This window comes from Armigeres subalbatus, chromosome 1 (assembly GCF_024139115.2).
Source record: "Armigeres subalbatus isolate Guangzhou_Male chromosome 1, GZ_Asu_2, whole genome shotgun sequence".
NCBI lineage: Eukaryota > Metazoa > Arthropoda > Insecta > Diptera > Culicidae > Armigeres > Armigeres subalbatus.
Window position 1 is genome coordinate 27,591,455 of NC_085139.1, and position 10,812 is coordinate 27,602,266.

The following is a 10,812-nucleotide window of genomic DNA, read 5'->3' on the forward strand; positions in this document are numbered from 1 at the left end:
TTTCAACCATTTGCTCGATCCTGGGAAGGCGCCAAATTGATATCGCCATTTGAATCTTTTGTCGTTTTCGGTTTTAAACCTGGGTCAGGTCCGACCCCGACTCTGAATAATACTTGTGACACATATATGATACCAATATCACTGTACAGCATAAAATCATATGTCTGTCACCCAGAATCACGCTGGTATCACGATAGCACGATGATTTCCGTACCCTGCCCTTCGACCGTTGTATTGTACGAAACAGAACATAATTTGTTGTTTGAAATGTCAAAAACGCCGTTTAACATATATGAAATAAAAACAAACATTTGCAAGCTGACTGAGTAAAAATCGTTTTTGCAATTCGGGTGATATTTTCGCAACATTGGCAAAGTAATCATTCGTAAGCCCATTATTTGCTACAATTGGGTTGTTTAGTGGTATATATATGTAGAATCAGAATCAGTATAAAAAAACAGAGCCAATTTTTCAGATTTTTTGAAGCCCCGGAACCAGCGATGCCAGATCTACGGAAATTTCCGTAGATTTACGGAATTGAGTGCTTTCTACGGATCTACGGATCCGTAGGTAAAATCTACGGAAATTTGAAAATTTATGCGGAAATCTACGGATTTTTGCACTTTTAATTTCAATTGGAGTATCTGTGATTTTTAATTTATTAATGATTTTTACCTCATTTAATTCTAACTACCTAGTGCTATAAATATAGAACACACAGATGAGGAAATGAAACTTTCCTGAAGGAAATCCTGACGTAATTCTCGAAGAAATATCTGGAGAAACTAGGCATTCCATTAGACCTTCCATCGTGAATTCTTTCAAAAATCCCTTCAACAATTCATCCGGAAGTTCCACAAGGAATTCTTTTAGAAACTGCATCCAAAATTTCTTTAGAAATCTCTCGGGTTTTTCTTTGGAAAATCTTTCTAAAAATCATTTGTAAATTCCTTCAGAAATTTTTTCGGGAGCTCCACCAGGAGTTCCAAATAATTTCCATTGAACATTCTTCCATCCTTTCAACATCCTTTGTGAATTTCTCCAAAAGGTTCTTCGAAAGATTCTATGGGAAATTCTCTGAAAATTCTAAGAAATTCATATAAAACTCCCTAAGGTTTTCTAAAATAAATATGCTGGAGGCAGTTCTGAAGAAATTTCTAAGAGAATTTTCAAATTATTAGACTTTCAAATGTATATCTAGAGGAATTTCCAAAGAATACTCAGGATTTTTGTGGAGTAATTTCGTGAGGGTTCTCCAAAGAAATCTCTGGAGGAGAACTCTTAGCTGAACATCCAAAAAATTCTTGAAGAAATTTGACCTTCCAGGACTCGCATCGTTGTAAAAAGTACAACACCTCCGAAAAAAAGCTCGCGTGTCGTTTACAACAGAGGCGGAACTGCTTGACCGATCCAGGACCATGCGAGTCCTGGAAGGTTAAGAATTTCGAAAATTGTTTTACAAAAATCCTTTAGAAATTCCTTTTGTAATTCGTGCGGATATTCATAGAATTTCGTCTTAACATTTTTTCATCCATTCCCAAAAAAATCATTTCTATTTGGAGGGAATTCAGCTGGATAAATTTCAGAAAAAATATAATTTTCGCTGTAGCGATTGCTCTGGGAATTAATGAAATTATTTCTTAAGGTATTCCTGTTGGAATTTCTGAAAATGTTACAAAAGGACTTTTTGGAAGATTTCCGTTAAAAATCCTTAGAATTTCTGAACGAATTCCCAGAAGAATTCCTTGCGGGATTTGGTTTTCCTGTAGAAATTTCCGAAGAAATTTTTCGAAAGTTAGTGATAACAATTTCTGAATTCATTTGTAGAGAATTTTTTAAAAGAAGTCCTGTTGGAATTTTAAAATTAATTCCTGGAATAATTTTTAATGAAATACATAATTCCGAAGGAATTCCTTAAAAAAAAGTTATAGGTAGAAATATGTGTATGGCTTACCGAATTAATTCCTGGGAGTATTTCATATAGAATTATTTTAAATATTTCCTGGAAGGCTTTCCGATGCATTTTTGGATAAATTTATGAAATAACACCAGGATGACCGTCTAAGACGAGTTAAGTAACCTCCATTCAATTCCACCAATTATATAATTGTGATGAAATTAAATGGAGGTTACTTAACTCGTCTTAGGGCCGATTTCTTCACCTCCGCTTAGGCCTTAAACCAGGTTTAAACGTATGGATAAGCACCGCTTAAGAGTTAAGCGAAGGTGAAGAAATTGGCCCTTAGACCAGGATGATTATTCCAAGATTTTTTTCGAGGAATTTTTGCACCAAATATGGATTATAATGTCGATATTTTAGGCGATTTTCTTGGTTGCTATCTTAATTCCAGCGTCAAAATAGGGTTTTGTTTAAATTCTATACTGGCCAAATTACGAATGAACAATTACGTCAAAATTGCTGGTGAAAGAACATTATCACAACTCTGGCACCGCCAGTACTATTTTATAATGGTCAAGATGATCTCCTAAGTGATGAAAACTTCATCATCTGCCTAAACTGAAGAGAGATCTGCATGAATTTGAGAAAACTAAACTACCAGTTACATAGCCCAAATGGATTCACTCCAACAGGTGTAATCAGTAGAAAAGATCCAGTTTTTTCTATCTGTACAGTCTTACTCTTAAACACCTTTGCGATTTTGTGTTGGGCTCGGTCGAACGCTATCCTTGCTTATTTCGTAGTTACGGATTGTCATCGGAGCATTTCCGTCATTAAAATAGGAAAACTTTTCTCGGGATTGTTCCCATGTAGGGTCGATATTCAAGAATACTCAAACCTATTAGCACTAAAGAGCCAAGTAATCAGCTTTAGAATTGGAGTTGTCCTGGAAATTAGGTAGTCCATAATATTAAACTGATTCTATGTTAAATCAATATAAGTTCTATAAATAAAATGGGGAAATGATAATCTCAGCGTTGGAAATAGTTACTGTCAAAAATATGTATAGCCAGAGCTAACAATATTCATCTTCATGAAGCAACTTCGATCCGAATTTTGACAAACATCGCATGAATATTCAAAACATAGAATGACATAGTCAGACGACTACTCCATGGACTCATTCATTCGACTGTCACTGAGTGTGTTTACTATATGCAGAAAAAAACATAATTAGCATTGTTTATGTTGATGTTTACTGTTGAAAGTGCCTCGCGGATGAAAATCGGATTCAGTCCTATGTGATAAATCACTTTACTCATTTGAAACGTGTTCAGATTTCAGATAATTTATCAATTTGAAAAATGTGCATAAATATTCAATGACTAATATTCAACTGAATATTGACTGTCCAGAGCCGACTATGAATGTGACGGAAGTGAACTGACAAATGAAGAAAAATGAACTTCACCAAAAATTTTCGATTTTACACTCTGTGTATAGCAACTGCCAATTGCCTTTATGACGAGTGTGGAAATCTGTATAGGCCACTGTGCCTAGTAATCTCTTTCGTTTTTGGATTTTCATAAAAATTAGGATATAGCAAGACCAGTAACTATAAATGTTGAAGTTTAGTGGTCGTATTGTTATCTTGTATTGAGGATGAGCGCCGAAATAGGGCTGGCCAAAACTTTTGAGTTAATCTACGGAATTGATGTTGAAGCAATCTGGCATCGCTGCCCGGAACTATTTTTAATTTGCATTTTAAATTTATATGGGACTAAAAAATTGTTCTTATGCTGCATGGGCCAAATGTCATTCTATCGATTGAAATGGCTTATTGTTTGCTGTAAAAAATGTAAATAAACGGTTTACAAACAAAATAAAAAATTGTTGGAGATCAGCAAAGCATGCTCTTTATGTTAGACTATAAAAACCATATTTTTCTCTCCTAAACAACCCAATTACACTCTGAAGATGTCACTTTTGCATGATATTCAATGGTTTGAGTTCTGTATCGTGTGATTTCGAACATTTTGTGCAAGGATCCCATGGGTTTTAATTGGAATGAGGTCTGGGGATTGGGAAGAACGCGGGATCTTTGATTTTCCATTAGTCAGCATCTACTTTTTTAGATGGGTAGAATGTTTTTTACCGTTGTTTTGGACAAATTTGAAATTGGTTCTATGAGCCAATTGAACGGTGCTGGCTTTATTTTTCAAAATGTCCAAATGAGTTAAACGATCAGTGCCGTTTGCACTGAAATCACCCCAAACCATAGAACAGAGTGACTAACGTCCGCAGAAATAATTGCCCTGCGGAATATTTACAAGAACTCGCATATTTCTGCTAAAATACCTATACGAAGAATTGGAAAACTATTATGTTTTCATATCGATGAATGAACTGCTGACGCGAATTCACAATTTATTCAAAAAATATAGGTAAATATTGTGTAATACTCATAAAAACTATAGTAACAGTTTATGATTTCTATACATTTTGATGAAACATATAGTTTTAGAAAGCGGTAGAAACAGTTTCAAAACAAGCTGACAAAAAGATACAACGGTGCTGGAAAGAAAAGATGTGTGTCATCTTGTCACTGTACGCGTACAACGTGATACGAAAATCATTGTGCGGAAATCATATGTCTGTCGATAGTATAACCGAACGAAAAACGAATCGGGATCGAGTCAGTATGATGGTATTAGTGAGAACTCAATCCCTATCATCTGTTTTGTTTTCAATTCGCATTTTTATCAGCTGGCATAAACAGACATATTTTATCTATTGAATTTTGTTATTAGTGTTATTTTTTTCTTGTTTTATGAATTATGGGGGAAGTCAGACGTTTCTTCTGTTAATTGTTTAATGACTAAAATGACTATTATTATTTTATAAATTAATATGATTAGGAGCTTGTAATGAATGACGACGGCAATGTGGATTGCCATGAAAGAATTTATGCCAATCCGTGTTTCCCGATAAACTGTTATGCTGATTCTATATGGCTTTTTGGGTACACTGACAAAAATCCAATCATATCCATTATGTGTGGCACACATAAATTTTGACTACAGCATTTTCCATATAACGGCTTTATGAATTTGCATAGCATATATGTGGAAACACACATAACCGTCATTAACTAATAACCTTTATGTGGATTCCCCTATAGCGAGTAGTTATTAACCCACACATAAAATTTATTTGGAAATTTCTTTAGATTTTTGCCAATAAAAATGTGTGGATTTTTATTAGTGTAACAGTGATTGTGTTACAGTAAATTTGAATTATCAATTATGTCATTGAAATGGAACAGAACAACAAAATATGGAAACACTTTGTAAAAAATCCAATACAACATTTATTGAGATTTGGGGCCTACTATTTTACACAAAGAATCAAATCGTACAAGAGTTGGACAGCATTATTTTTTGTTATTTGCATTTTTTTTTTTTGCTATTTTTCTCCCAAGAAAATAGGGGCCTTTTGGGATAAATTGCGATTTCGTCAAAACTGCAAAAACCAAATATACAAGAGAGGCAAATAATTTTTCATTACATAATCTAAACAGGAGATTCAACATAATCAATATCAATGGGATTAAATATGTCTTTGTCGGTTTTTTAACGAATTGCAACTAAAAACCTTCCTTCCACCTAAAAATTATGCTCAATTCGTATATATATATACTGTTCCTAAATAAACATTTGAATTTATGTATAAATAATCATTTATATTTAAATAAATAAAATAAATTTGTTGATGGCAATATAGTTGCCAAAGTCTTATAAATGGTTAATGCCAGGGTAAATACATTATGTTTATATTCTTCAAATCCGTAACCTTGAACAAATTATGCACAGACTGCAATAATGAATAAAATAATGGTATGAACATTTTGGTATAAATAACTTCATAGCGGCAGATATTCTGGTAGGGGAAGTGGGGGTAGCACGCCCATAGGGGTTAAAACGCGCCACCCCTGAATAAGGTTAAATATCCCCATTTTGATTATTTTCAATAGTCTATACGATAAAGCAATGAAAAATATTGCCATTGGATACATATATTTCATGATTTTTCTCTAGTTATACATGAAAAACTCGAAAAAACGATTTTTGCGTGTTTTGATGCAATTCTAGCTCGCTGGAATTTAGTCTTTCTGTCGCTGTTATACATTGATAAATTAATAATTGAGCCATGAGCCATGCTGCTTACTCGTGTTCTTTATGTTCCACACGAAATCGTCGTCAAAAATGGTTTTAAAACAATTTTATGGGCCTTCAAACTTCTGAGGTCGATGTGGGGCATTACGCCCATGCTCATTTCGTATGACCGAAACAGCTGAAACATTCGGTTAATTGCCTTAATGTAGGCAATTAAAATGAAAATCAGTACGATAAGCACATGCGCGTTTTAACACATCCACTGGGGCATATCACCCCGCATGATTTCAAAATCATTTTTTTTCGGGGGCTTTTTAAAAGACGAATTTCTGTGCAATAAAATGGACAATTAGATATCTGTTATCGGTAGTCAGTCGCAGATATGCTGTTCTTCAGTATGCGCTGATGAAAACTTGCTGAAATGGTGGTTTTCATTGATAAAAATGGCATTTTCCTTAACGTGGGCGTCCTACCCCCAGTTCCCCTACGCTATTTTACCATTGATAGAGCAATTATACCTAAAGCATATGTTCGAATACACAACGTAATAGTGAATAAATAGCAGCTACCTTCTAGTCACTGCATTTTATAAATCACATTTTCAACAAAATTTTCAAACCTCATTTTGTTTATAGTGGAGCTATCATCTAAGGTAATCAGCGAAAAATATGTCGATATCTGAATCCGATTCACCATCAGAGAAACTTGAAGACAGCACAAAATTGAAATAATCCATTTTTGCATGGAAAAGCAACAAAATTGATAAATTTAACAAATGAAACAAACAAAATCAAATACCCATCCGTGTCTTTTACGTTTTCATTTTCCTTTAGCGTAAACATAAACACCAGTTTGACAGTTTGTGTTTGAATGTATTGGTGAACCTAGGTTTGATCTCGATAAATCGGCAGAGCGAACCTCATTCATTTTGGGTCGGATCTGGTGCGGATCGCGATCCAACCTGAACGAATAACCGAACGTTTTGACAGCTGTTAGAGCGGATCCGGTGCAGAACTAGGTTCGACACAGCAATAACCGAAAACGACATTTGTACATAACCAGCAATTGTCCTTCAAGGTTTCTTGAAGGTAGAAATCCTTAAGCTCGTTCATTTTCGCTCGCACTAGAGGAAGAGAAGTATCGCGGTTTCCAAGTTCCGAAGAATTTAAAGTATTTCTACAAAAGTGAAACGTGTTCCTTCAAAGTTTGCAGAAGGTAATAATTGAGAACAGTGGTGTAAAGTGAAGTGCTTGAAGCAAAATCTTTTGGTGTCTTCCAGATAGCTGCTTATTTCGGTCAGTGCGTCTGACACATTCGCGATTCTCTCCATTTGTCGGAGTAGATATTGAGACAGAAAAAGGTAATTCTAATTTATGACTTTAATTTTGCACACGATTAACGTTCGCCATTCGCGTTGGACTTCCAGCGCGTAGGCGCTTTTTTTGTACGGGCTGGAAATTTGAAAGCGACCAGCGGAGTCATTTTGGGGTTCCCGTCCGATTTTCGTTGTGGGTCGCAGAGCGACCATTCGAGCTCGTGTGTCCGCTAAGGCCCGCCTTTCGAGGTAGCTAAACGGAGAGGAGTGAAGTTCGCCAGTCAGTCGAGCGAAACTGACCCGACAGTCGCCAAAAACTGTCGTAGAACCACCCGTACGCTACAACCCCCGGTGGTCAGGTTCCGAGAGCACGGTCCCCGTACGTCGCTAATTATCGTGCGCTGGACCGAACCTGAACCAAGAGTTAGTGGCTTCTTTTTAGTCCTCGCCCGGTGAATCGGAAAGGTACGTGAAGCCGGGTCGTAAGGGAAAGTGGGCTACTAGCTCGAGGGAACGGTATTCCGGACGCTCTCGAGGTTCGTAAATCGGAAGTCTTCCGTCCAGCCGCCACTCCCTCCGCACCTTTAATTCGGCCATTTGCGCACGAGCTCACACCGCCATCTTGTGGAGCAGCGATAGCCCACTGGCAAGCCGCCGGTAACTCGACGCTCCGGAGACACCGACGTCACCAGCACGGTCGAACGAGTCGTCATCGTCCTCGTCGGACAGTCCAGCGTTTTCGGCACCCCGCCGGAGAAACCTACGTCTTCGGCGTCCCGCCGGAAAGCCATCCGTCTTCGGCGTCCCGCCGGAAAGCCATCCGTCTTCGGCACCCCGCTGGAAAGCCATCCGTCTTCGGCACCCCGCCGGAAAGCCATCCGTCTTCGGCACCCCGCCGGAAAGCCCTCCGTCTTCGGCACCCGCCGGAATCCCGCCATCGCTACGAAAATCCTGCGCAGGTACGTGGAAACCTTGTAATCATGGCCATGAAGTTTCCCTTATAAATAGTCAGCCCATTTAGCATGTCGTCCAACCCGAATGAATTCCCTTGAGAATAAAATATGTTGAATTAGAATATCTGGATGCCAATTGATTTTATTTGCAGCATTTCCGTTTAGAACACACTGTTCTCGTACGTTTTAGTCTTTTCGTTGGTAGATTGGTTATTTCAGACTTCTATTCCTCTTCGGTCAGTGAGTATTGGGTTGAGCGAGCTTAAGGGAGTACGAAAGGGCAATAAGGGATAAGCGGAGCGGGTTTGGGTTTCCGTTGGTTTGGCAAGTGGTTTGGAAGATTCAGCCAGCAACCGTTCGAGGATTTCCCCTGAGGTATTGTCTCAAGAAAGTCGGGCAAAACAACAGACTGGTGGTCTCTCACACGTGAGAGTGGCGCTACAAGCCGCCAAGGTTAATAAATCACCTCATACGATTTTGCGAACGGTTACAATCCTTAGATCCAAAAAACACACAAAAGGTTTAGGATTCACAATAATTGCTACTTTCTGGATTGATCCTATTAGCGGAGTGCGATTTTTCCATAGTCTTGTGTGAGCAAAAAATTCACAAACAACTTTTTGCCTTTCTCGTATACTAAGTATACGTAAAGGCTATAATTTCACTCCAAAACCAAACTTTTGATAAAAGGCTCGGAGACCCATAGTGTTATATACCAATCGACTCAGCTCGACGAATTGAGGTGATGTCTGTAAGTGTGTATGTATGTATGTATGTGTGTGTTTGTGTGTGTTTACAAATTTTGTAGACACACTTTTTGAACTTAGCATTACCCGATTTACTCGCAACAAGTTGCATTCGACGGGGAATGCGGTCCCATTGTTTGCTATTGAAAATTGACCCAATCGGACATTGCATATCGGAATTATTGAAAAATCATTGTTTTTTCCCAAGGGTCCCCCCTTGGAAAAAAAATTTCAAAATCGAAAAAAAAAATTTTTTTTCAAGAATGGTGGAAATGCATAGTAATTAATGCAAAAACATGCAAAATGATAGAAAATATGCGATCTATCCCCTAAAGTGCTTTTTTGACCTTTCCTATGTGATTTTTTCACGAGAAAGGCATCATCGCCGCTAGGTGGATTAATCTGGGTTTTTTATAGAACAACTGGTGATAAACTCGTGATCGCTGGAGGATTATTGTATTTTGTGCCACTTGCTTCTCGCCACTTCTCCGCATAATTTTTGCAAACATTTTAACCAAAAAATAGAGCGCAAACAATTTTAAAATGTTTGGAGCACCCACTATATCTACACCATCACACGAACTAATTGAAAGCAAAGAGAAAAACTGCTGTACTGAATAGGGTGGCTCAAATTAGTATGGGAAAAACTTTTTGCAATTTTTTTGATGGGCCGCCCTCTTATTCGGTTCTATTTGATGCCCTGATGCTCTGGACAAAATTTCAGCCAAATCGGTCAACGTTTGGGCGGTGCTAAACTCGTTGGAAGTTTATATGCAAAAATGTATGTAGAAACATCCAAAAACAGTTAATTGCAGTTGGACGGCACAACTTACGATGAAGAACTTTGATACTCCTTCAGATCTTAAAGAATTTAATAAAGAATGTTATGCAGAAAACCGCGAGAAAATTAGAGTTTGCCCGGCTAAGTTATTAGCATTTTTCTGAAGTGGGGTTTAAGCAATTTTCGTTTCTTTTACCTTTGAAAAGAAATAAATTCACCCATACAACACTCCAGTAAAATGCTAATATCTTTGCCTTATAAACTCCAATCTTCTCGCGGTTTTCAGCATAGCATTCTGTATTTAATTCTTCAAGAATTGACAAAGTATCATTGTTCTTGATCGTAAATTGTGCCGTCCAACTGCAAATCACTGTTTTTGGATGTTTCTGCATACATTTTTTCATACAAACTTCTAACGAGTTCAGCACCGCCCAAACGTTGACCGATTTGGCTGAAATTTTGTCCAAAGCATCAGGGCATCAAATAGAGCCGAATAAGAGGGCGGCCCATCAAAAAATTTGAAAAAGTGTGTTTTGAGCCACCCTAGTACTCACGGTATACAGAAAACAAGGTAGGCTCGTTAGAAAAATGACACTTCGAATGTGACGCATGTTTTATCGCCACATGTTGGAGAACAAAAGTAAGCATGCTGCGACCGTAGAGCATCGTCTCGGTCCAGCTTGTGCGAAGATAGCAGTGACGTCACATGTTTACATTCAAACTGAATGTTTACATCCGTGATGAGCCTGCCTTTTTTTTTGTATGCCGTGGTACTGAACCTACTATTATATGTGCAGCTCAAAACCGAGTTTTTGAATTCACGACAATCAATTTTTCTCCTATTAGTCGCTAGTTTCATTACTGCACATCTAGTGCGCTGTATAGCGCATCTGGTTGCGAACAATGTGCACCAGATGCGCAATGATGCGCTATAAGTTGAAC